The 26,631-nt window shown below is 41.2% G+C and overlaps 1 protein-coding gene across 8 annotated transcripts in view; it reads left to right on the top strand.

The window, feature by feature from the left end:
* The window catches only part of LOC146004042 (nucleolysin TIAR-like), a 1,204,848-nt gene that overhangs the window by 152,147 nt on the left and 1,026,070 nt on the right, over positions 1 to 26,631 (top strand). The gene's annotated exons all lie outside the window — the stretch shown is intronic.

Genomic DNA, 26,631 nt, shown 5'->3' on the forward strand with positions numbered 1-26,631 from the left:
TCCGTGTTCGATTCCCAGTGGAAGTCGCATTTCTGTTGTTCGAGCCACGCGTTAAACTGAATGATTCAATTTCGATCAATCTACTGTATATGTGCATAAAGTGTACTATCTTATGTATGATACACACATGTTACAAATAAATAAGGAGAAGCGCTAAGCGTTAATCTCCGTTTATACAGAATTTTTATGTTTGGTTCTCCCAATAAGTATATTTGTACTAACAAATCTAATTCTCAAATCTTCTCATTGACGTTTTTGCTAATGTTTTTGTTCATTCTAAAGTTGTATGCGAACCATTGTTCAGTATGCCTCCACTGTGAATGGACCTTTGCATCGTTTGAGTACAAGGCGATAACGTTAGCTACTAAGCTATCAGGAATACCCTCATTGTGTGGAATATCGCTGTTGTCGTAGTTTAAACTGTATTTTTTATTTGGGTGTAACGACCCTTTTTATTCACCAGCGATTACCAGTTGGCTGTCAAGGAGGAATGAATGCAGACGTAGAGTCACGAACACTTATGGGTTATAACAATATCATTGATTTTGAATGGGATCATTAGAACCCAGAAGTGTATTATGACTATACACATAAGGTGAAGTTTTTCGAGATTGACCAGGTTTACATTAAGACAGAAGTATTATAGCGACGCGTTGTCAAGAAGGAGACAACTATCAAATTAGTCATAGACTTAGATTTGTTTTTTTTATCGATTTACCTGCTAAATTGTGTGTAACTACAATTTTCATGAATGTCTTATGGATTTTCGTAAGAAATGTTTTAGTTTTTGTGTAATTTCTATATAGCAAGTATTTTCTGCAGCAGTGGTTCTTTACGAAAATAGGTTTCATTACCGTTTCTTACAGGTTTGTGAATCAGTAGAGATTTCCACACCCACTTCAGTTATCTCGCCTACCTGGTTAAGAGTAATAGAGAACAAGACAACTGTCTTTTATGAAAAATTTTGAATATGATCACTACATATGAAAGACATTAAAGTATTTTTTTCTCATTTTACGTCGCTTATTACTCTCTCATCTCATTAAGCAAGGATAATGAGGAAAGATGAAATTGATGAAGGGGCACTGGAAAAGGAACACGGATGTATATCGAACCCGGAATCTTGGGTTTCGAAATGGTGAGTGGACCTCTCACCACACTCGGCCAACAAATAACTTGATTGGAAGTTGTTTATAAAAATACACATCTAGTTTTATTTCACCATTGCTCTGCTTCGTGTGGTGGGAGATTCATTACCGAAATTTCTTCGATTTGTCAATTCATCCGCCCAACATGAATGTAGAGAGAAGTGCCAAAATACGACCAAAAAAAAAAGTTAACAATATTGTTTGCATTATTCACATATCGTGCCATGGTGATACAAATGGCTTTTAAATTCCGTTAACAGTCGATTACAAGACAGCGAAACAATTATCTTCATGAAATAGGCGAGAGGAAGGGAGTCGTAATAGTATTTAATTTCAGAGAACTTCGGAAAAAATTCCCCATTATCTCTGCACCCTATGTGATTTTCCGATGGGTATAATTTTATTGGCAAGCTTGGCATTACCGTGACCTACTTTATGGCGCGCACATCAGGTCAAAGTTTAAGGCTTTAAAGACTTTTCCTTCCAGTCAGTCGTAACCCATTTTTTCCGCCGTGTGCAGGCCGATGGCATACTTTTCTATGCACATGCACTTTCCACTGCGGTTATATATATTCATAGTCCTAATGACGCACATGCAGATTCAGCACTTGCTCTGCCACAAGTACCTGTTTTGCAAGTGTTCGCCGGACAACGATCATAAAAATTGCACTCGAAGCCTTTCGGCGAATGTTGTTTTCTCAGAATGCTGCATTTGCATACAAGTGGATCTTAATTTTGGTGTTGATGGCGGCGATGCCGCCGCATCCCGGCTTCCAAACGGTCCACATTAGCAAAGGAGAGGTTTAGGCAAGGACCGGACTGCCTACACACTCTCCGGTAATAGGGGTGAATATATTATATTGTAGGAATGCCGCCGCGAAACATAAAGTTACTGCGAAACCTTGCTGTGATGAGAATAATTATGCTTCTTTTCAGAGTAATGTGTGTTGAGAGGTGTTCCTTAATATCTGCAGCTGCAGTAACGGCGTATTTTTTTCTCATACGGAAGACACTCCTTTTTTTTTTATGGCGGTGTGTATTGTAATAAAGTGGTGAATCTCCGTAACTAGTCAACACTCTTGTAATCTGTTGTTTTTGCGGTTAATGTGTGCCATTCGAAGTTGGGAGATTTGAATCCAGTGATGGACACCCATTTACATTGTGTATATTTACTATTGACTGTCAGTTTTCGAAAGGATGTTCGTGTATTTTAATTCTAAGGCAAAACTGAGCTTCACAGCCCACAATATTTGCATTTTGCTTATTTTTTGTCTTTTTTTTCTGTCTCTATGGCCTAATCATGCCACTGAGTATGAATGATGATTAGAAGAAGGGACACTCAAAAAGGAATATCCACCTCCCCCCCGAAAACATTAGTAGCGAGATAGTTTTGTGTTCTCTCCTGCTGCATTACCGAAAGTTACTAATGTTATCTACTGTCGATGTAGGAAGAGAGTTTAAAAATAATATTAATATTGGGAATTACTGGTGGTATTATGCCCTCTTATGTTTGAATCTGTTTAAAAGTCTACTTTGTGCACAGATATGCAAATCAGGACTGGATATACAGTTATAAGTGGGGTTCGATATCTGTGTGCTTCTACCGGTTATCGAACTCGGGGTCCCTTGATTACAGGATGACGACGTTACCATCGGGGAAACCCTTAAAATAAGAATTTAAAATTATTTTTTCACTACAAAAGAATAAAATAGCCATATAGACATGGACGTGTGAAAGGGATGCCTGGAAAACGAGTGTCAACCTAAAACTATATATTTCACACATGTTATTTGATTTCTGTTACAGTGAATTGTGTTAATTACTAAAGGAGCATTCAGTTGTTGTTTTTTTTTTTGAAGGCGCAACACTATAATGGGGAAATATGACCCTCCTCCCCTCACTGGAAAAAGAGATCCTGCCGACGTCCATGCATACAGGCAACTGTTTACCAGACAATTCTTCCGCTCTGTAGAAGGTACTCGTATGATAGCGTGATGAGGTTAATATCCTTAATAATGGAGAACGAATAAGGCAGGATGCAGTCTACCTTATTGTCGTCTTCCCGGCATGACGTAAAATTAACAAAAGGGCAAGGGACATGCCAGCGTGTGATCCTCTCCTCCTGGCATATGACGATTTCGTAGAACGGGTGAAAGTGGAAGCCTGGAAAGGGAAGTGTGGGAATATTTCTAGAAAGCGATGCACTGACATATGGCAAAATTGCAGCGTTGGAAAAGAATTGGCGCTGGGGACGTTAAGTAACCTGCATTTGAAAAGGACATCTACCGAAAGCAGTTTCCAGCTGGAGGGAAAGAAATATGCAACAGTTTCGGTAATTGGGTCAGCCTCCTATTTACCACTTACCATGCAGACTTAATGATGGATGTTTCGTTACTCAGGGGAATTTGTAAAAGTGTGAGAAAAAAGTTTGGCTCTAATTTACTCGTAGGAATGGTTCTACATTCGTGGTACTATATATTTGCACCTTTCACTTTCTTTCGCGTTTTCATTGTTGTGGAAAATGTAGAAGCGGGCTTCTAACCCACCTGTTACCGCTGTTTAAAACAGTGTTTATCAACCGCCGGCCCGCGGCCCTGTACTGGGGCAGCGATAGGTTCTCCTGAAAGAGTTTTTCTTCAACTAACATCATTAAAATCAAATGAATAACTTAGCTATCCGTTTTCCCAGTATAGTAATACAGTCATCGATATCCAGTTAGTACTAATTGAAATTGTTCAATGTTACAATGAAAGTACTTACCAAATTAATTTAATGTTGTTGTCTTGATTTGATTTTTGTCATTTAGCGTTGCTTTTCTGCCACTTTTGGTTAATCGGAACGATGAAAATGAGTGATGATTTGATGAAGTAGATGAAGGGACACTCAGAAAGAACATCCAGGCCAGGATTCGAACCCGAGATCCCTGGCGTTCTAACTCTCTGTGATAACCACTCCCGCCGCGGAGGTCTGCTTAATGATAATGGCCTAAGGAAACTCCTAAGATTTCATTTGAGTCAGTGCTTGACAACTAGTTTCAACCAAATTTGATGTTCGTCAACAGGCCAAGATGTAACCCAACTATTACTACTTTTTGGTGCCATAATTTATTTATTAATATTTAATTTCAAGTATAAATGTTTTTGTTTAGAAACGTATTTACGAGCTGAATTGTTTGAATTGGGGCATCAACTTTTAGAAAAATAATTCACACGAAAGTTGAGAAGTACTGGTTTAGAACACTGGAGCTACAGTTCATGTATAATCAATACGATACGTCCAATTTCCATCAAGCAGTGAGGATCAAAGTAGCAAGTTTCCAGTTTGTATCTGCTTGGCTTCACTGCTCTTAGGTTTCAAGATTAATTTCAATTCGGCTCTTATTACCATTAACAGTATCAAGCTATTTTAAATTAAATAATTGTCGTTTCAATTTGAAGTGAATGCATGTAAAGTTAATCATCCCCAGTCAGAGTTGCTTGTACAGCGATGAAGTTGTGTCTGAATTATTACTTCGAGTGTCCTGCTGCCACATCTGCAAAAGGTCATTTTTGTGATGCGCATTTTATGCTGTAAAATTTAGATGGGTTTTGTCCATGTGTAGTTTTAGCTTTAGTCTGCTTGGAACACGTGTGATAAAAGATACACACATAGGTTCGTATTACTTCTACTCTCGCATAGTCAGATTTCATCCAATTGTAAGGGCGAGTCGACGGATCGGTTCGACCCCCCCCCCCCCCTTTCTCCGAACGGCATGCTCAGTGGTGTTAAGGTGGTGGTGATTACAACTATTTATGTCGAATTTTTAACGCCATTGAGGTTAAACGGTGACCAGATGTGGCGTGGACCTTCTTAACCACTGTGTGTCGCTTTAACGCCAGTAAATATTTTTTTCAGTGCAAGCGCAAGACCAAGGAGATGCTTTTGATCTTGCATTAGTTCTCAAGTGCTTTATTGTGTGTGCTAAAAGAAATCGCAACTCGAGTTTTTCCAACCATAACAGCGTTATTGTTATTGGGTTCTCTGAGGAAAATTTCAATGTCACTTAATGCGTCGTGGTTTCATTCTCCCCCCCATTCATTCCGTTTTCAAATAGCCTTCCCAGGCTGTTTAAAAAAAAGGTTTCATTTGTTTCCATATTGTTATGCTGCGGGCATATTTAATTGCAGATCCCCATCGGAACCATCACGACGTCGGTTCCTTGAGAATGGATGCGTGCTTCTGTTTCCACCGGCTCAAAAGTAGGTCTGCTCCACGTAACTTGGCTGATTAGAAAGTAACAATATGCTTTTCAGCACGGGATATTTGAGACGGTTGTGGCGGAATGACTTCCTGCTAAAATTTTGCGGACATGGATTTCTAAGTCATTTACTCCTTCCTTTGTTGTAAGTGTGCGCGCGTGTTCGCACCTAAGGTTGCTGTTCTCACATGTTCCTGCGCAGCTATTACCCTTTAGCTCGGATGGTATTTACGTACAGTCAGCGGCAATAAAAATGTCACCTAGATCCTGAAATACTAGTTACCTTGCAAGCCGTCGTGTGTGTTGCCTAACTACGGCGACAAAAGAATTTTAATAGCAAATTTTCAGTGGCAACTACTTCTACCGCCGTGGAGTTAGGCAACACACACACCACCTTGCATTGAAACTAGTATTTCAGGATCTAGGTGTCATTTTAATGCCGTTGACTGTACATGTAAAGTGGCCGATCTTACGAACATTATTGCCTTGGCGACATGCATGGGTTCGATCCCGGGTTCAGTCTCCGGAAATTTTCGGCCTGTGTATAGGACCGGTGGCAACCCACCATCGTGAGGAAATTGGGGAGCTACGAGTGAGAACCCGGTCTGGGAAATCTATAACGGCTGGCGGTTCGACGTGCTGACCCCACGTAACCCCATTACTGGTTGAAAAACTCCACTCCTCTAGGTAGGATTGTGGGAGGGAGACTGGCAGTCGGGAGACATTGCTATTTCGGGCCACAGATTTTGCATTTTCCGAGATCCATTCACTGGTGGACGTTATTCGAATCCTACTCTAAACTATAGGTCCAATCCGTATTAGCCTATGTGGGCATAAAGTGAACTTAACTAAAATTAGGAATTGAGGTTTTCGATAAGTAATTATTTTCAAATTTTGATGTTTTGACAGTCTCAATTTATCGGTATATAATTTCGAAATACAAATACACGTATTTCCAAACCAAGTACCTGAAGTCAGTACCGAGTGGTTTTAATACATTTCTTCTTTAATCTGTACTTCTGTTGGTTTAGCAATAATACCTCGTCAGATAGAAGAAAGTACCTATCTATTTTTGACACAGTATATACTTCCGTGTTTTTTAGAGGTTCCCTCGAGAAAAGTGGTAGAAAGGGCAAGTTCCCCGTACATATGGCACCGTGCCATGAAGGCACATTTTAGGGGATGTGGCACACACACACACACACATATATTCTCGAGGTGATGTGATCAGCACCACGCTCCGGCCGCCTTTATCCCAGGGTTGCCCCCAGGTACGCATTGATTTGAGACTGGGTGAGCCCCAGAGCTGCTTTACGCGGGGACAAGGCGGAAAAGTTCTGGCCTTAGATCACCCACTCCGAGAATCGAACTTAGGTCTCCTGTGTGGTAGTCAGACGCCATACCAACTAGACCACCGAGGAAAAGGGACGCAAAATAATCAAAGTAAAAAGAAAGATTTTCTGGATGCCCGAGGATGATTTAGAAAGGTTTTTTTTTTTTTTTGGTAGAAAAATGCATTTGTGAATAAAGTGACCTCTTCATAGTTCATTGGTGTAGACGAACCTTAATGATTTCTCTCTGAGAGAGGGGGTGGGGTAGAAGATATAAATCCAGAGAGAAATTGAGAGGGAGAGAGACAGAGATATTTTTTTCCCATGTTAAAGAACCTAACTTTATAACGCATTTTGCAACTCGTATAATTTCGCAAAGTTGGCACGTGTTGTGTAGAAAGATCTTCTTACGCCTTCAGGCTTTCCGTATGCAGTTTGATGAATACTTGCCTAAGTGGTACAGCCGAGTTGGTTACCGTGCATAGACGTATGTGCCCTCCATTCTCTGGAAATCGCATCGTCTGTGACCCGGTCAAGAATCTGCAGGCATATTTCGCGTGTGTGACCTATCCATTGGAAAGTTGGATGTTGTCTGAAACACGTCACAGTGGAAACTGTCGATGCAAAGTATTTACCAGAACAAGAACTGTTTTTTTCTTCTTTTCCTGTGGCGGGGGAAAACGTTTCGTTCGTCATATACGCAGTTTTGATTGTGGCGAGGAGGGAGTGAAAGTTTCCGTCGAATACAATGGGATCATTGATAAAGAAGGAACGGTAGGAGCGTTGTATTCCCATCGTTCCCCCTCTCAAAAGAGAAATGTACTTTCTTTTGCATGATGCCTTTAATCCTTTTTTCCTTACAACAATTACTTTTGTCTTAATTAGATGATTTGGGACGTCAATCCCCCAGAAGCTGAATGAGGTGCGTGTGAAATTTTGCGCCAGAATTTGTACTCTTGCCTTCTTGCAACATCAGTTCTAAAACATGGAGGCTCCCCAATCCGATGTTCGGAAATGGCATCCGTGTTTTTGTAAAGCAATGCAATGCATTGGTTTCTAACAACCATTCATTCTCAATGTCGCGATTATTCAAAAGTAGCATAAAAGCGATGCAAAATAACAGGGCGTTTTTTTTTTTTTACAGGATAGTGAATTCACAATGTTATATGTCGGTACTGGGATATTTGATAAAATTGAATATTTGTTAATCTGAAATTGTGTTGATTGGTTTGATTTGGTGTTTTAAGTCCACTTTATGCACAGTAAGGCTAATCGGGACTGGACCTACAGTTTAAAGTGGGATCCGAACCACTATGTGCCTCCACCGGGTATCGAACCCGGGACCCCTTGATTACAAGGCAACGACGTGAAATTGTGTTGAGTTGTGGTTAAGATTTGCTCACTTTTTTTTCTTAAGAATTACATTCTTGTATGCATGAAGTTTTGTAAATAAAGTAATGTGCCCATTCCAAATCCAGGATTAAGCCTGAGGCATTAATTTTTACGTGCATTGCAACTATAAATCTCTTGTTTAAGTACAGCTTCAGTTTTCATCTTAACCGTGCTTGTGGTAGGTTTTTTTCATAATTTCTAACTATACTTAAATAGGGGATGATTAAATAAATGTTTTGGTAGACACCCTGAATATGAAAGGTATACACCCGTTTTCTAGTTTCGACAAACATCAATAGGCTTCTGTTGGCGACCACTTTTCTATTGTTTTCAATCCGACCTCCGTGATTAGCACAGAGCGCTACGACTCTAGGGGTCCCGGGTTCGAGTCCCGACTTGCGTATGGGCATTCTTTGTGAATGCGCCTTCGTCAATCGTCGCGATTAGACACCAGCTGAGTTATGACCACAATCACGTGACCAAACTAATTTAAGTAGCCGGAACCGTAAACGCACGTCCATGAAAGAGGCGGCTGGGCAGAATAGCGCTGCTGCCACATGTGGGAAAAGGATAGCGAGAGCGGGACAAAAGTCGCTTGTTCCCGCGCACTGTGTGGCAACATCAACCTTGCTGCGTTGCCTAGATCGAGCGTCAGACCGACCTCTCTCCGGGACACTTTTGTGTCGCCCCCGAACTTTCGAGCAGATACTGTCAGTTATCACATGTATTGCAAAGACCAACTCTACAACGAGATATTTATCTTAAACCTCAGAACACACGAGGTTCTGCTCCGACGTGGCAACACCGCGAACTTCTGCCACCCGCCTAATTTCATGCCCGTGCGTTTAATAAATATATGAGTATATTATTCGATCTTCCTTATTTACCGTCGCTTTTCTGACTGTTTTGGCTAATCGCGACGATGAGGTGAAATTGATGAAGGATACTCGCAAAGAACACCCAGGCACAGGTCCGGGTTTGAACCCGAGATCCCAGACGTCGAAGCACGCTGTGATACAAGTAATAACTTCTCCACGGAGATCGTCCTATATGAAGGTAAGCGTAAAGGTAATGCAATACAAAATAAGGCATTTATTTTTAAAAGAGGGACAGCTGTGATGATATTCTCTGCACTGTTGAACCGGTGTTCTTGACGCGCATCGGAATAAGGAATAATATATTCCTTCCTTTCAACTTGCCGCCCAGGGGAGAAAGCAAGCAGGCGCATTGTCCTTCTTTCCGCAGCCACCTTCTTCCCTCACCTGTAGCCTACGGATCTCCGGCACCAGATTTTGAGTCGGCAGCCATTAACCTTTGGCGATTGTGGTGATGAACCGACCGAGGTCGACGGGAGCGACGTGGAGAAATTACGTGGCATTCGGATCCCGGCATCCCACTAAATGTAGTCTCCCACTTCCTTCCTCGGAATTCACAGAGACGTACGACCCGGAGGTCTTGCCCCGCAGATTGAGGCGAAGTCCTTCGGGAGTGGTTGGTTTTGGCGGAACTGATGGATACTGCCTGGTTGTCAACTCGATTTCCCCTTACGGTGGATGTTTAAGGCTTTTTGATTCTTGGACCTTTAACCTTGCGTCCAACCGTGAGTTTATTCGACGACGTCCGTCTTCAGTCCTTTACAATTTATCGTGCTGACACTGTATCACTACATCTTGCATTTTTTTTTTCTTATTTACGTCTCTTTATCTGTCGATTTTGGCTGATCGGGACGATGAAGAAGGTTTAAAGTACACTTTTACACAAGGAGCCACGGTGGTCTAGCGAGTAGGGAGTTTGACTTCCACGCGGGAGATCCGGGTTCGACTCCCGGAGTGGGTGATCTAAGGTCGCAATTTTTCCGACCTTGTCCTCGCATAAAGTGAATGGGGCTCACCCACTCTCAAATCAATGGAGGAAACCTTAATGGTCGGATCACATCACCTCCTAAATGGCCGAGATCTCTAATCCCACATTCCCCAAATTTACCTTCATGGCACGTTCCTATTATGCACACGGTGGTTTTACCTACCTGCATTTTATGCCTTGTTAGGCTAATTGTGAGTGGACCTACAGCTTATCTCCCCATTAATCCGGATTAACGAGGTTTTGCTGTATCTCTAAAAACTTCATTATTCAATTTTTGAAACTAATTTATTCATTCATTGCTTAACACGAACTAAGACTATACTATCTCTGAGGACTAAAATCTTCTTACCTACTAAAAGTTGAGGCTAGATAGGAGCACTCTGCACACACAAGGACAAACGCAGGACAACACATCCTTACGGAGGATTTTACTGGCCGCTGGACCTACTGTTTTAATAGTATCCGGAACACGATGTGCTTTCCCCGGGTATTGAACCTGGGACTCCTTGATTACAAGGCGACGACGTTACCACAACACCATCGCGGATGTAATGAAGATGAATGATGATGGAATGAACTTGACCGACACTCACAAAGCAGCACAAATGCTCTGAGCAGGATTCAAACCCTGGGCCCTCTATAGCTAAATGGTAAGCCGATCATATGTTTTTTTGTTATTTTACGTCGCTTTTCTGCCACTTTGGCTAATCGCGACTACGAGGTGATTGGATGAATGGGATGAAGGGACACTCACCAAGAACACCCATGCCATATCCGGGACTCGAACCCGTGAAATTCGGCGAGATTTGAAAGTCAACCACTTAATGACCTCGTCTACCGACTCAGCTGTTGATTCTCCAACATGCTCAGTTACCCAGACGGTTGAAATTATTAATAATGTGTTTTGATGGAATGAAAGTGTTGCCTGTCTTTATGTGGATGGATAAGATAAAACTGTAATTCTGTCGGCTTGAATCATCCAGTATATATATATTATCAGAAGCGTATATTCGAGGCTAGCTAGGCTATCTGCGAAGTCTGAAGCGTAGAGAATAAAATACAGGAGAATAATCGATCAGAATTTGTAAATAATAATATTCATATCAGTGAGATGATATTGGAGTTGGTAATCTGATTTCTTATGAGTTGGTAATCTGATTTCTTATGAGTTGGTAATCTGATTTCTTATGAGTTGGCAACCTGATTACTTATGAGTTGGTAACCAGATTTCCTATGAGTTGGTAACCAGATTTCCTATGAGTTGGCAACCTAATTTTTTATGAGTTGGCAACCTAATTTTTTATGAGTTGGCAACCTAATTTTTTATGAGTTGGCAACCTAATTTTTTATGAGTTGGCAACCTAATTTTTTATGAGTTGGCAACCTAATTTTTTATGAGTTGGCAACCTAATTTTTTATGAGTTGGCAACCTAATTTTTTATGAGTTGGCAACCTAATTTCTTATGAGTTGACAACCAGATTTCCAATGAGTTAGCAACCTCATTTCTTCATAGTTAGTAAACTTATTTCTATTCATAGCCTAGGAGCACTTGACATAATGAGGATAGACAATTTCCCCGGTAGAGTCTGATTATTTTCGTAACATATACCCAGCAGGCTGCGCCAGTCTCTTTAACGAGCCTACGAACAGAGCATCTGTTACAAGGTTAGCGATTGGTGTTGGGTGAGATGGCGTCAGCGGCTCGCTTGTTGATTGGAACCTTCGGGAGTTGAGACCCGCTTCCAAGCTGCAAATGTGCAAATGCATAACAAAGATAATACGAATATTATCTCACCCTTAATACTTACGCTTCCCACAGCACTGTACTATAACGCTTGATCCATCGTTAACAGTTTTCGCAAATTTCTCACCGATCGTTTTCTTTCTGAAACATTGCCGAGCATTAATTTTTAGAGCTAGGAATTTTAGGTGCTGCACCTTAAATTTTTTTGTTTGAAAATGGGTAAAAAAGTGACTCATCCCAAAAATAAGCACGTATTGAACTTTACTCATGGTGTTTCGGTTGCACCTTTTTGCACCTTTTTCACAATCTCAGAACCTTTTCCACCTTTTTCACAATCTCAGAACCTTTTCCACCTTTTCGCCCTTTTTGCATCTTTATCTTTTTTTTTAATACAACTCGCACGCTGTTTAACCTCACCCACATTCGAGGTTAAAAGCTGCAGTGTTTATTTGCAATCATTTCCATACAATATCGAAATTTGTAGATGCTTTGCCTAGTGATTCCTCAGCTGTAGAAAAAGCCAAAAAAACTTGCACTTAAACAGGAATTGCAAGATGAACTCTATATTGTACGTACATGGCTTCTCTTTCCTTACTACTGCAATCACAAAACTGGAGGAGCAGTGTCCTGAAAAGAAAGCCCAGTGGGCTGTTTTGATGGATGTGCAACGAGAGCTGCAAGGTGTCGGGAAAGAGAAGGTAGAACAAAGTTTAGCCAAAAACCCTGATGTTCAAGAAGTCGCAACCAACAAGGATGTGGATTACCAGTTGAAAACAAAATACGCACCATTTGTATCTGCTTAGTGACCGCAGATGTACCCTCACTCAGAAGAACATAGAAATTTTGAATTTAATCTATTTTAACAATTTTCTAGATGACTAATTCTAAGCAAGTAAGAAGAAGCATGTTTTCCTTTATGTCGCTTTCTAATGTATCAGAGAATTTTCTTCGCTTAGTTATATTAAACGATTTAAAACCAGAAAATACTCTATGTGTTTATCCAGACAAGTTGAATCATATGTGCCTGCACTGCTCACAATAAATTTTACATCTGAAAATTAGCACCTATTTTAGCACCTTTTTTGTACAAAAATTGGCACCTTTTTTGCACCTTTATTGGCAAATTTTTGCACCTAAAATTCCTAGCTCTGTTAATTTTGCCTAGAGGCGTCTACGTGCCTTCACGGTGAAGCGAACATATTTGAGAGGAAAAATTCAGGTTACCGGGTAATGTCAGCGCCTGCGTTACGGCATACGAGTTCCACATGGATGAGTCTTCAACCTGTGTCCCAGCTTCCACGCTGTGACTTCTCGTGCTGTTCCTGCTCTTTTAGCCGTTCTTTGTGTCGCCGCTGATGCGTGATACCGCGGGAGGATCAATGTTAACACGTTTCACGAGAGCCAAGAGGTGTGCGAGATGTGTCACCGTGCACGTGGATAGAGCGGCGAAGTGTTTGGACGACCCGCGTCTCTGTACACTTCCGCTTAATGTAGGCTTTGGCAGTCTACATTTGGTTTGATTTGGTTTACTATACTTCGCTTTTCTGCCACTTTTGGCTAATCACGAAGTTATGGGACATTCACAGAGAACACCCAGGCCTGGATTCGAACCATGGACTCTTGGTGTCGTATTGCACTGCGCTAACCACTCCGCACGGTGGTCGGCATGGGCAGCTTATTTTTTACTACATTACAGCTGGAGATGTCTGTAAGGTATAGTTGGATTATTTCCCCAAACGATTCTTTTGGTACAGCCAACGTCCATGGCGAAGTGGTTAGCACCGCGCGCTACGGCCCCAGGGGTCCCGGGTTCGAATCTCGGCTTGGGTGTTCTTTGTGAGTCCCTTTATGAGTTTCATCATATGATCTTTCATCGTCGTGATTAGCCAAAAATATCGTAAAAGTGAATAAAAGAAGTGAAATCAAGCATCCAGTCAACTTTGGTGTTGTGCTTAAGACGAGTTTTGAGATTTTAATTTCAGTTTGTTGTGTTTAATACGAGTTTTGAGATTTCAATTTCAGTTGTGTTTAAGACGAGTTTTGAGATTTCAATTTCAGTTTGTTGTTGATAGAAGTTAAGAAAAAGATAAAGGATTTAAGAAGATATACTGTGAATAAGTAGTTGGAGAGAGATTGTCTTTTGTCTTTGTTGGATGTCTTACATGTAGTTTTTATAACATGAAGTTATAAGTTAAATAAATGTTGTTTTGTTCGCTAACGTTTTGCCTAATTGAAGATCATTACAATTGTGTTTAAGACGAGTTTTGAGATTTCAATTTCAATTTCAATTTGTTGTGTTTAAGACGAGTTTTGAGATTTCAATTTCAATTTCAATTTGTTGTGTTTAAGACGAGTTTTGATATTTCAATTTCAGTTTGTTGTGTTTAAGACGAGTTTTGATATTTCAATTTCAGTTTGTTGTGTTTAAGACGAGTTTTGAGATTTCAATTTCAGTTTGTTGTGTTTAAGACGAGTTTTGAGATTTCAATTTCAGTTTGTTGTGTTTAAGACGAGTTTTGAGATTTCAATTTCAGTTGTGTTTAAGACGAGTTTTGAGATTTTAATTTCAGTTTGTTGTGTTTAAGACGAGTTTTGAGATTTCAATTTCAGTTGTGTTTAAGACGAGTTTTGAGATTTCAATTTCAGTTTGTTGTGTTTAAGACGAGTTTTGAGATTTCAATTTCAGTTTTTTTTTTTGTTTAAGACGAGTTTTGAGATTTCAATTTCAGTTGTGTTTAAGACGAGTTTTGAGATTTTAATTTCAGTTTGTTGTGTTTAAGACGAGTTTTGAGATTTTAATTTCAGTTGTGTTTAAGACGAGTTTTGAGATTTCAATTTCAGTTTGTTGTGTTTAAGACGAGTTTTGAGATTTTAATTTCAGTTTGTTGTGTTTAAGACGAGTTTTGAGATTTTAATTTCGGTTTGTGCACAGATTGACCAATCTGGACTGAACCTACAGTTTATTGATTGGTTGATTTGTTTATTTTTATTTCGCTTTTATGCTAATCACGTAGAAAAGAGTGAATGGTGATACGATGAAATTGACAGGACAATCACAAACACACATGGACACAACACATATCCCACAGAGGATTACACCGCCTGTTAGAACACCCTAGACTGCATTGTGTAGACTACGTGGAAGGATAGCTTCACAATCGGCCACCACTTACTGAAAACCAAATCAGTATGCGCCTCCACCGGGTATTGAACCTGGGACCCCATAATTACAAGGCGGCGACGTTACCACTACGCCACCATAAAGAACCGGCTGAACATTTAAATGTAACCGAAGCTTGTAACAGTGTAGTAGGACGTGCGATATTCTGAAGCGTGTTTTCATGAGCTATGAGATGAAAGTAAATAAGGATTAATATTATCGCCGTGTTCTCATAACTTGGCGTTAATAATAAAGCTGAAAAGCCTCACGAGGTTGGGGAGTTGCCATATTGTGTTCGCAAAAGGGATTATCCATCCAGTAAGTCGCAACAAAACCTTCTAGATAAAGTCGCGCATGCGCACGAGCCATTCCTGTAAATCACGTACACCCCACTAACATTCCCTGCCTCCCGCAGGGAGGATATTAAAATCTCGTGCCGAGTCGATGCTGAATCTTGTGTTTAATTTGATTTAAGGACCTCCGTGAGATGCAAGCCTCCGTTCTCGAGCGAACTAATTCCTTGGAGGTTCATGCTTTGTTGCCCCGCCTTCTTCTCCGGCAAGTAATCAAGCCAAGGGTCCCTGAAACAACACTCGGATAATAGTGGGAGAATAGAAATAATAGAATTGCTCTCGGATCCAATATAAACCTTGTTTTTTTGATTCCCCAGGTTCTTTTACGATCAAGGTTCTCTTCCTCTCTCTCTCACTCTATCTCTCTTTGTTCTTCTCTTTTCTTTTTCTTTCTTCGGAGATGCTTGGTGCAGTGAGAACAAGGATCTGGATTGAGAAATGGAATTATGGAAGCTGGTTGAGAGACAACCGGAAGTACGATTATGGCTTTATCTTGAATTTTCTTCCGACGGTCGTTTGTTTTCAACGCCTTGTTGAGATTAAAAAGATATTGTTTGATCGAGATTTCAATTAAATGAAGAGAACATCTGCGGAGAGTAATTTAACTTTGAAAAGGTGAAGCCTATCCCGTGAAATTTATAGCGAATTGTTCTTAAATCTCCATTTCCATTCAGTCTTATTTGCGTCTGTTTTTTTGCATCTTTAGGCTGATCTCAACGATGAAGATGTTGAACATCCATGTTCATGACAGGACTCGAACCTAAGGCCATAAGTCTAAACCCTTAACGCGAACGGTAACCTAGGAGACTTCCGTTGTAGTAATGATATTACGGTAAAATTACAACAAACCTCTTCTCCTGCTTGACGCATATTGGTGAATTTTTCACACGCACTCTATTTCATATTAGAGAAAGTTTTTTTATTATTGTATTGTATTATTGTTAGACTCATCGCAAAGATGAGAGTGAGTGGTGATATGTTAAATGCACACCCACAGAGAACACCCATGTCCAGGTCTGGATTCGAATCCAGGACACCTGATGTCGTAGCGCGCTGTGCTTACCACTCCGCTACGGAGGAGGGATCAGAAAGAGATGGAGATCAGAGATGAAGAAAGAGAGATAAATAAAGATACGATACACACACATGCAGGCAGAGAGAGAGAGAGAGAGAGAGAGAGAGAGAGAGAGAGAGCATGAAGAAGAAAGACGGAAAGAGGGAAGGAGAACAGGAAAATGAGTAGAGAGGAAGTTACCACGAGATAAAGTTCCAAAGATGAGAATGAAAATACAATAGAAAGATTGAAAACTATTACAAATAAAAGGCGCAGCGAAGGATAAGTAGGTAATTTTCCTTACGTACGCCAGAAGTGATCAAATGACCTGCCTGTGAAAAACCGTAGTTATAATATGTTTTTGCGGACCTTTGTAAATTGTTTGCTGGGAAAGGTGGGGGGAAGAGGGGGGAGTGATTTATTTGTTTTTATGACTAGGAGCTAATACTGTACAACTACGTTCCTTTAAGAACTGAAATCGAAACGTTTGTATGAATTAATCTTCAGAAGAAACCTATAAAAGTGGATTCATTTCATTTCACTTCATTTGAATTCACTTCACGAACATAACCGGAAAATGGCTTGACGGTCCTGAATACAGGTGGCATAAGAAAATGTCATTGTGTTCTTTGTATCGTTGAAGCGACGGCAAAGAGACCTTATTTAATTCTCTTGAGACGTTTATTCCTCGCTTGCCGTAGCGTTAAGCGTTCATGCTATCGATCTATTCTTAAGCACTTCCCATGGAAGCTAACGCCGTTTGATCTTCAGGTTTAAGGTTACAGGCGCCCGAGCAAAAGACGTGGGGGAGAATGCGATTTCTGTGCTAAGCAGGTGGTCTCAGTTATACAAGTCAGCTTCATCATCTCAAATATCTCGTTAAAACTTTTGAGCGGGCTTCCGAAAGAGGGAGAAAGTAAAAACGTTAAGGCCCTGGGAAGGAGGAAGAAGAGTAGGGACAAATAGAAAAGGAAATGAACTGAAATAACATTTCAAAAAAGAAGGAAAGGAAAAAAAGGATCAGAATTAAGTCGCTTCGCTTTCATTTCAAAGTTCGCTTATAATTAGATTTTACTGCGTGAATGTTTTTCATGTTCTTTTGGGGGTTGTTTCCTCGCTTGTGATGGAAGTGCACCAACTTCCTGAGCCATATCAAACTTTAAAATTGCTCTGGTTCGTATGTGTTGGAGGGGCAGATTAACCCACTGAGGTAGATGGAAGAGTAAATGGCCGTCATCTGAATGTGAATTTGTTAGGTTGTATCGCCCCTGTCAACACATGCCTTTTAAGCACTAAACTATTCAGTCTATGTTATAAAAATCTATGTTGTTAAGAATCAGTTGAATCTTTTTCCTAAAGATTGTTAGATTTCTTTCCATAAAAATGTTATTGTTAATGTTACAATAGGTAATGAATTGTTTAACTTAAATCAGGAAAAAATGCTGAAACAATGGAAATATATAGCAACTATGTAGTAACCATGGTAAATTGTAAACAAAATTATGATATGAAAGAGCTAGACTTTTGTAAGCCTACGGGACATTCTCCTGGTTGCTGAAAGGCTGATGGTTCAGGGGACGTTGGGGAAATATCTTGCTTCTTTCTTCGGTTCGGCTGGTGTACTTGTACTCCAGATTGACAGATATTTCACAACCCAACTCTGAATAAGGCGTTCTCCTGCATCATCAAAAAGACCAGGGTTATAAACTTCGGTACAACTAATAGGTTTAGGCCCACAAGTTGTATCGGGTGAACTGTCTGTTTGAAAAGTGTTCGTATATCATCGGAAGTTTAAATAAGTCTTCGAGTAAAAGATCTTAATGATTTTTCATTTCAAACCTACGTAGGTGATAATTAAAAATAAATCCTGCACCACAGACCTCGCAAGGGCTTGGTCCTACTAACCCTTAGAAGCCTTTGAGAAGTCCGATAAAAGGGTTGTAACCGACTAACATAAAGCCCTAAAGGCAGAAGGTGCGTGTCAAAGTCTTGGATTGTATTTGTAGATGTTTAGCAGGCCGGGCAACTGGCTATAATTGTGCAAGAGCGCTCTCGTATGCACGTGTGGATTGTAGAGCGATGCTGGGGGGCTGTAAGGCGCGAGACTTCGTCGATGTCTTTCGCGAAGGCCGGAGCGCTGGCTGTCGTCCACCAGTGCAACACGCGCAAACCTGATTTTAAGCATGACGTCAGTGTGGTTCAAACAACTTTGCCACCTATACTCTGTCCCGGGAGTCTCCGAAAGCATTGAGCTTTCATTTTAAGTCTACTTTATACACAGACAGATTAATTGGGACTAGTCCTTCTGTTTAAATTGGGATCCCAACCACCATGGGCCTCTGCCGAGTATCGAACCCGGGATCCATTGATTACAATGCGACGATGTTACCAATACGCCACCGGGAAGGCCTGGTTTGCTACTTTGATATCACAGCGTACTTAAATCTTATTCGTGCATACCATACTTGGTGGATGGATAAAAAGAGTAGCAGCTGAGGATAAGCCCGAAGGCTTTTCTCTTCGTACCCGCTGAGTGGGGTTTTAACTCAGGGTTGACGTTGGTTACCTCCAGCATGTAGAGAAGTAGTTCATATGCTGGATGCACCCCCTCCAAAGGAATCGGACCGTTCGTTGACGTTATGCAGTATCAAGGGGTGAACCAACCTCCCTCGCAACCTCCCCTCGAGGGATGGAAAAGAATGGCATGAGATGCAGGCATCCTCTTCACATCCATTGCAGAGGGGGGTTGGGTGTCCTCAGACTGTCAAAAGACAAATGGCTCTTCGTGTCCAGAAAATGAAGGATGGGACCCGCCTGAAGACAATTTGTTCCGCTGTCAGGTCCCCCTGTTCCCCAGAGCTTCCTCCTACGTGATAGGGACGTTGGCGTTCGCCTCGGAGGTGCTTGGGCGTTACCGACGTCACCACACACAGCCTAAGGTGACTCCAGTGGTGCCAACCCTAGTATAATGGTACTAAACCTAGTATATTTTGAACTTGGTTCGCATCTATACTCTATGTAGGGGATCTGTGGAGCAATGCCGCACATAACGGCAGAGAAGGCCATAACGAAGCAGTACACGCTCATGCAAACAGCTGGTAGCTGCAGTCCCGTCCACACAATCTCGTTCTTTCACGTTTTCATTGGTCGAGTTCTCTCAAGTCACTACTTGCGCAGAGACTTTCTTTCGTTCGCTCCAGAGATTCCCTGGACAGAGTATAGCACCCTGTGGTTGGCATAATGGTAAAATCTAGCATCCTCTGCAAACGCATGTCACTGGGAGACAGATAAATTGAATTAAAAGTAAGATATGTTGAGTAAGATCTTATTTGAACTTCTTCAGTAGACTTGTTCCAAACAAAAGGGAGTATGCCGACCCAGAAACAGGCTTTTACAATCACAACGTGGTTCATCCTCGTCTTTTCGTCTTTACTTTATCCTACTCGAGGAATATTTGATGGCAGGAAATCGGAAGAACTTTGGAAGCACCAATAAAAGAAACGGACTGCTGTTCATAGGCGACCAATTTCCTCAAAACTTTGTCTGCATTAAATTAAACCCATTCATTGGTTGACCCGTTGTGATTAATTTAAAGGGGGAAATTTCCCAGCATTGCCTAATTATAGTAAATAACCAATAACACAAGTTCACATCTCCAAAATAGATGCATAAATTGAACTTAAAACTAATTTCATAGCATAATGTACCAGTTAACCCACTTTCTCTTATGGAGAGGTTAGCAACACTTGTCGACTCGTTCTTTTTCTCCCCTCCCTCCCACCTATTTTTGTCATGCCCGCTCGGTTATCTTTGGTAATTTTGTGCTCTTCTCATTTTCTGATTCTGTGTGTGTCCAACGCGAGGGGTTGTTTTGTCATGTGAATTTCTTGACATATCCTCCATTTCTCATTTTTTTTTTATGTGTTAATCTGATTATGTATTCTCCAACATTGGCAGGATTTCCCATGTATTATTTTTTTTCCCTCTGCCGAGTTTTTCACAGTTCGCATCATATGGGATTTTTCGATAACGTTTTGACAGAGGTCGTAGTACGTGTGACCTCATTTTAGTCCATAAGATATGGCGACCTGCATATGTAAGCTCTTTCGAGGGAATATGAGACACGTACACGTGGATGCTGCAATGACATTATATACTGGAGTTAGTTATCTGTGCATTGCTGCTATCGAAAAATAGGGCTTGTGTCGGATTAATCATAGGACGAATTAACGTATTATTGTATTTCTACTGCAATGCTATTGACTTACTATTATAATAACTGGTTGTTTAACTGATGTGAATGTTGATTGTTAAACATTTAATTACAGAGCGCTGTGTAAAAAAGTATTTTGTCATGGTGTATCTTTTCTGAAATTATTTATGAGCAATTGCACATAATGCCGAGAAAAAGACTCCAATTGAAAGACAATTTTTCGTCTCACAAGCTTATTGTTTGTTATATTTCATTTTATTTACATATTGTGATTATTTATCGATAAGGGAGTATAATACTGTGTAGCAGTTTCTAATTTTGAACAATATTCTACTTTTTAAAAAAAACAACAACCCTGAAATATGTTCATGTAGTAGAATTGCTCATGTGTAGCGGAGCCGAAACAGGATGCATGCAAGTAGGGGTGCGGAGGCTTCACAACGAAACATATTCTCCCTAAGTTTTTTCTGGACACCCCTCACACGTTACACAAGCAGTATTGCTTCCTTCATATGTAATTCACTTAAATTGATTTATTTCTTGCGTGAAATCGCCCAGGTTACTGACAGTGGTGCTCATGTCTTGAATTGTTGAATGATTACTGCAAAGTTAGTCTTTAGATTAAAACAAAAAACGAAGCCAGTGTACTTTTGCACCAGTACAAAAGCCTTTTTAAGAAGCCGATTCCTCCTCCTCCCCCTTTTTCCAGTAACAGATGAACACGAGTGTTGACGTTTCACAATGAAACAAATCTTCCCTTCATATGTTTTGAGCTTTGTTTTTAGTATTCATTAGTTTAATGGATACGTTGGTTCCCGGAGCCCGTCTGTAGCGAGGAAAGTGACGAGAGAAGAAAACAGGACATAGAAAGCCTTGGAGGATGGATCTTTTTTTTTTTTTTTTTTTTTGATTTGATTTAGTTTATTTTACTTCGCGTTTTGTGCCTCTTGGCTAATTTGCGAAGATGGTGATGAGTGATGAAATGATGAAATGGATGAATGGACATTCACAAACAACCAAGCCCGACCGGGATTCGAACCCGGAACCCTGGAGGATGGATCTGAAAACGATTCCTGCAGAGGGGCGTTAATCTCCATCTAAAAACAAAGGTAGTTTGGTTCTTAAGACTTTATTGCCGCCTTCTTGAGAGTCTGATTTTCGTTGCTTCTTTTATTGATAAATGCATCATCTTACTCGAAAATATAGTGCGAGCGTTTTTGTTCAGTACATATTATAGATTCTGTTAACAGGGCACTTACGTGTTGATCGCTGCGGTTCTGGCCGGCGGAGTGGTTAGCGCTAAGACGCGAGGGATCCAGGGTTCGAATCCTGGCCTGGGCATGTATGTATGCAAATGCCGTGTTTCGGAAAGGGGGCGTGTATGTGTGCGTCTACACAACGATATTTTTAGGTCGCAGAGAGATTTCTTGGCATCGTCAGGAAAATGTGATGTGTATAATCGTGTTCAAAGATTTGTGTGTTATCATTCAATAAACATTTCATATTTAGTGGCTGATGAGATTAGATACTTTTCCAAAGGGAAGAAATTTGGTGATTTCTTACGAAGGTAAGCCATATTTTTATTTTTGTCATTAAAATTAAAATTCGTCTCAATTCTCGAGAACTAAAAACAATGTGAAAATCTTAAGAATGGAAGGAACAGTAAAACTGCTTGTTAAAATAACACCGAATTTTGCCCTAAACCGCGAAAAATAACTCCGAATTGCAGTAGAAAATAAGATCCAAATTTAGGGATATATAAAACGAGAACTTCACGCCCCTAGTAATGAATGATTGATTGATTTCGTTTATCTTCGCTTGTCTGCCACGTTTGGATAGTGTCGAAGATGAGGATGAGTGATGATACGCGTATGATGAAATTGATGGGCCATTGACAAAGAACACTCGTGTTGGGAATACCCCACCCGAAGGACTTTGCTATGCTGGGCAAGACTTAGGCAATGGCGCCCGTTTAGAAGGCCTTGTTGCATACGTGTCAATTGCCTTCCCGCGAACGTGCCGTATTAGCAAGATGAAGCCTGAACGCTCCTCAGTCAGCAAGGATGCTTAGGCTAGACCAGATCTGTTTATCCAAGTGGCGCAACGGCACCTCCTTCCCTTTCGCCGCTTCAGAAACGGAACGGCTCCCGCATTCCATTTAGCAAGTATAAATCCAAGAGAAGCTTCCTTCATGGCCGTTTATAATCGTTAACATTAATGGTAATGGTTGGTCTCTCGTCGCCCCAGATATAACAATACCATTAATATCTACCCAGCGTCCTCTTCTGCAAATGCGCATGTCTGGTGCTAGTTTTGCCTCCCCCCCTTTTTTTCTCTTTTCAGACCGCCGAGGTATCTCTGGGATGTTCCGTTGTTCTTTGCCGCTAAATTGCAAGAAGGTTTTTGGGCATTGGTGATTACCGTTAAATTAAATGAAACAGAATGTTTCGCCCGACTGGGCAAAAGTTTCGGGCGGAACTTTGCAGAACACTTAGAGCCGCCCTCGACCCCTCCCGTAGTAAGTTTTTGACGAACCTGCTCCGAAGTGCCTCCCGCACTTTGCAAATACTCGAAGCATCGAAATGAGACTAATTTGCATGCACTAATGAGGCGGAGATATTTTTGCGGTTTTTCTTTTTCTCCCCGTAAGTTTGTCTTTCCTGAGGAAAGTTTCTGTGTCTTCGCTCCACTCCATCCCCCTCGCTTTAACGACGGGACACTGTTTTTCTGAATTTGCTGCTTGTCTCTCTCTGCGGGGAACATTGTAATCCTCTGCAGTGAAATCTGTCTTCTTCCCATCGCGTGTTGCACGCTCGTCGCATATGTTGATGCAGTGTGTGGAATGGCCATGTCACCTGGTTAACCAGGCCAAACATGTTCTTGAATATGTAAAAATTGTGCAGTCTGCTTCCCCCCTCCCCCTTAAAAATGGATCACGCACCGCATTCCTTCTTGTGGCAGTGCGGGTGTAAGGAGTGATCTTTTCGGACGGCATTCATGTGTAACTTCCTGGATCGCATTATTGCAGACTAACGAGGCTCTGGCGTCTGGACAAGAGGTGGTCAGCCTCTTGAGGGCAGACCTCACCCTCCGAAAGCTTGTAAGGGTGAAGGCGAGAGGGGTTGGTTGAACGAAATACTCGCAGCCAGTATAATCCTTTGTTGTCCAAAATACTTTTTTGCATAATTATTTTCTGTATGTCAAAAGAATTAACTCTTAGTCCTCCCAGTCCGTTCGTTTTCGTAATGGCACCTGTTAACACCACATTGTGGCATTTTGACAAGAAATGTGTATTTCGCCCAATACACTACGGTACAGTCCAGCTTCTATGCACCTAACCTTTACCCCAATGGACAGGGGCGCTTCACTTTTTGGAGAGGAGAAAGAGAAAGCTCTCTCTCTCTCTCTCTCTCTCTCTCTCCTATCTTCTTCCCAGAAAAGAAAGAGAAGGGAAGAAATAAAAAAGAGAGACAGAATATATTTTTTCTTCTCTTTCTCTCTCTCTCTCTCTCTCTCTCTCTCTCTCTCTCTCTCTCTCTCTCTTGGAGAAGAGAAAAAGGAGAGAGAGAGAGATTGGGCATAGAGAGAGAGTGAAGAAGAGACTCTCTCTCTCTCTCTCTCTGCTTTCTTTTCGTCTTTCTTTCCTTCCTTCCTTCTTTCTTTCGGAGAGAGAGAGAGTCCTTATTTATTTCTTTCTTTCAACTCTTCTTTCCTCTCGGAGAAGAGAAGAGAATATTTTCCTATTTCTTTCTCTGTCTCTTTATTTCCTCTTTTATCTTTCCTTTTCCTCTTCCTGTCTCTTTCTCTCCATTCTTTCCTCTCTTTCTTCCCTTTCTCTCTCTTGTCTTTCCTTCCTTCCTTCCGTCCTTTCTTTAGAGAGAGAGATAGGAAGAGATGGAGGGAGCTCTTTCTTTCTCTCTCTCTGTCTCCCGAAAAGAGAGAGATATTTCTTTCTCTCTCTCCGTTTCTCTCTTTTTGTCTATGTGGAAGAGAGATAGAAAGAAAGAAGAAAAGCCTTTCCTCTCTCGGCAGAAATAAAGAAAGAAGGAAATAAGAAAGGAAAGGCGAAACGAGAAAGAGAGACACCTTTCCTCTCTCTTCTTTCTTTCTTTCCCCCTCTCTTCTCTCTCTAAGAAGGAAAGAAAGAGGAGAGAGAGAGAAAGAGGCCCTTCTCTTTCTCTTTCAGAGAGGTTTGACTCTGTACTCATGGTTACATGGTGCAACACGGACTCGCCTACTTTGTTCATTTGGTGTCTCCACCGTTTGCACTACGTTCTGGAGCGGTGTAGGGTGTGTGCGTATGGTCACTTTGTGCGTGCTAACTAATGAAATGAACGTTTAAAGCAGCAGACGCATTTGTTGAATTTTCTGAACTTGAACACTAGGTTGAACGTCATTTCCTTGCAACACCCTGACACCGGGATACACCTGCACTACACCGAGTGTCAAAAAGTACAGCGAACTACATGGGGCAAATGTAGTCCAAGTTCATGGGCAAGGTCTGCTGCTGTATCTACCGTAGTGTTGCAAAATGTATGGTTAAATATCTATCTGGATGGGTTTTTTATACCCTGTAATGCCATTATACCGGCGTTGAGGCAGATCAGCGAAGCATTGTTTAAAATTATAATTAGAAGCTTTGGAGCACAGTAAACACACAAAACTATTATTTTTGACAGAAACATCACATATTATGGATAAAGGAGACCGATTGAAAAATAACTTTAGCAAATATTGAAAGCAAAGGATATTTTTATCAGCAAGGGCAGAGAAAGATAACATTTTGCACACAAATTACAGACCGTTCTGAAGGCAAGAAGACGCAAAGATTTTTTAACGTTTTAAAATTTTTCTGGGGCTGCTTCCCCAAGATTGAAAGCCACCGCACGCCACTGGTTGGCCTTGTGTCATGGCACCCAACGATTACTCATCCGTTCGTGCTGGAGATATTCCGAAGACAATGTGGCTCTACTTTTGAATTGAGAATAGGCAAGACCGATATTGGAGAAGCAACTTGTTTCATCAAACACGAAGAATTGGAGCCGCAGAAAATGCATTTCGGGGAAATAATACCCGGACAAATTTTTCTTCATTTCCTTTAACTTGTTGGGTGCGAATCCCCCGCACTGCAGGGTCGAACCTGAGTTTGACTTTCATCGCTGTGGAAATTGGAAGTTATTGCTGCGTTTGGGAGCGTCTTCGCTTTAGAGAATAGGACTGAGGGAGGCGACTTCGCCGCGGAGAACGACGCACCAAAAGGTTCCTTGGACCATAAAATGGACGCGATTGAAAACGGAATGGTGTTCGGACACCTTTGTCCAATCGGATGACCAGGAGGTTTGACGAGGAAGGAAGAAATTGAGGACGACCGACATGGAACTGGACGCAGTGGGTGGATAGTCTTGTTCTCTTCTTTTTCTTTCGGTTTAGCCTGGATGGGGTTTTCTTGGGTGGGTGTCGATGCGGTTAATGGATTTCTTGGTTCCCCAGTGGTTTTACAAGACGAGAAACTTCCTTTGGCACTGTCGATCGAACCAGCGTTTTGATGTCGCTTTCGAAGATCCTGGATTCGAGTTCTGGTCTGGGGATGAGTGTTCTTCAGTGTCTCTCCCCTAATTATCACACCTCGTCGTCGCGATTAGCCTACAGGAGCAGAAGCATAAAGCAATACTATGAGTCATATCTTATGGAGAGAAGTGGACGACACTCCTCCTCGGGATCGCAATGATACTTTCACAAAGAATGACAACAGTGAAAGAGCAGCATATGCAACCTGGACTGGACCTACAGTTAAAACCGAACCACTGAGTTCTTCCACTGGGTATCGAACCCGTGATCCCTTGTTTGATTGATTTGGTGTTTTAAGTCTACTTTATGTACAGTAAGGCTAATCGGTACTGGACCTACAGTTTGAGTGGAATCTGAACCACTATGTGCCCCCACCAGGTATCGAACCCAGGACACCTTGATTACAAGGTGACGATGCTACCACTACGCTATTTTGTTATATTTAGATACAGGTGTTTTCGGTAAGGATAATGTTCTGTTTGTGTGTTATGGGGGGTTAAATGGCCTGGAATTTCCAAAGTCGTGAAGCAAAAAAGGAAAGTTTTATTTGAGTTATTACTTTTATT

This window comes from Lepisma saccharinum, chromosome 21, assembly GCF_977018435.1.
Source record: "Lepisma saccharinum chromosome 21, izLepSacc3.1, whole genome shotgun sequence".
Taxonomy (NCBI): domain Eukaryota; kingdom Metazoa; phylum Arthropoda; class Insecta; order Zygentoma; family Lepismatidae; genus Lepisma; species Lepisma saccharinum.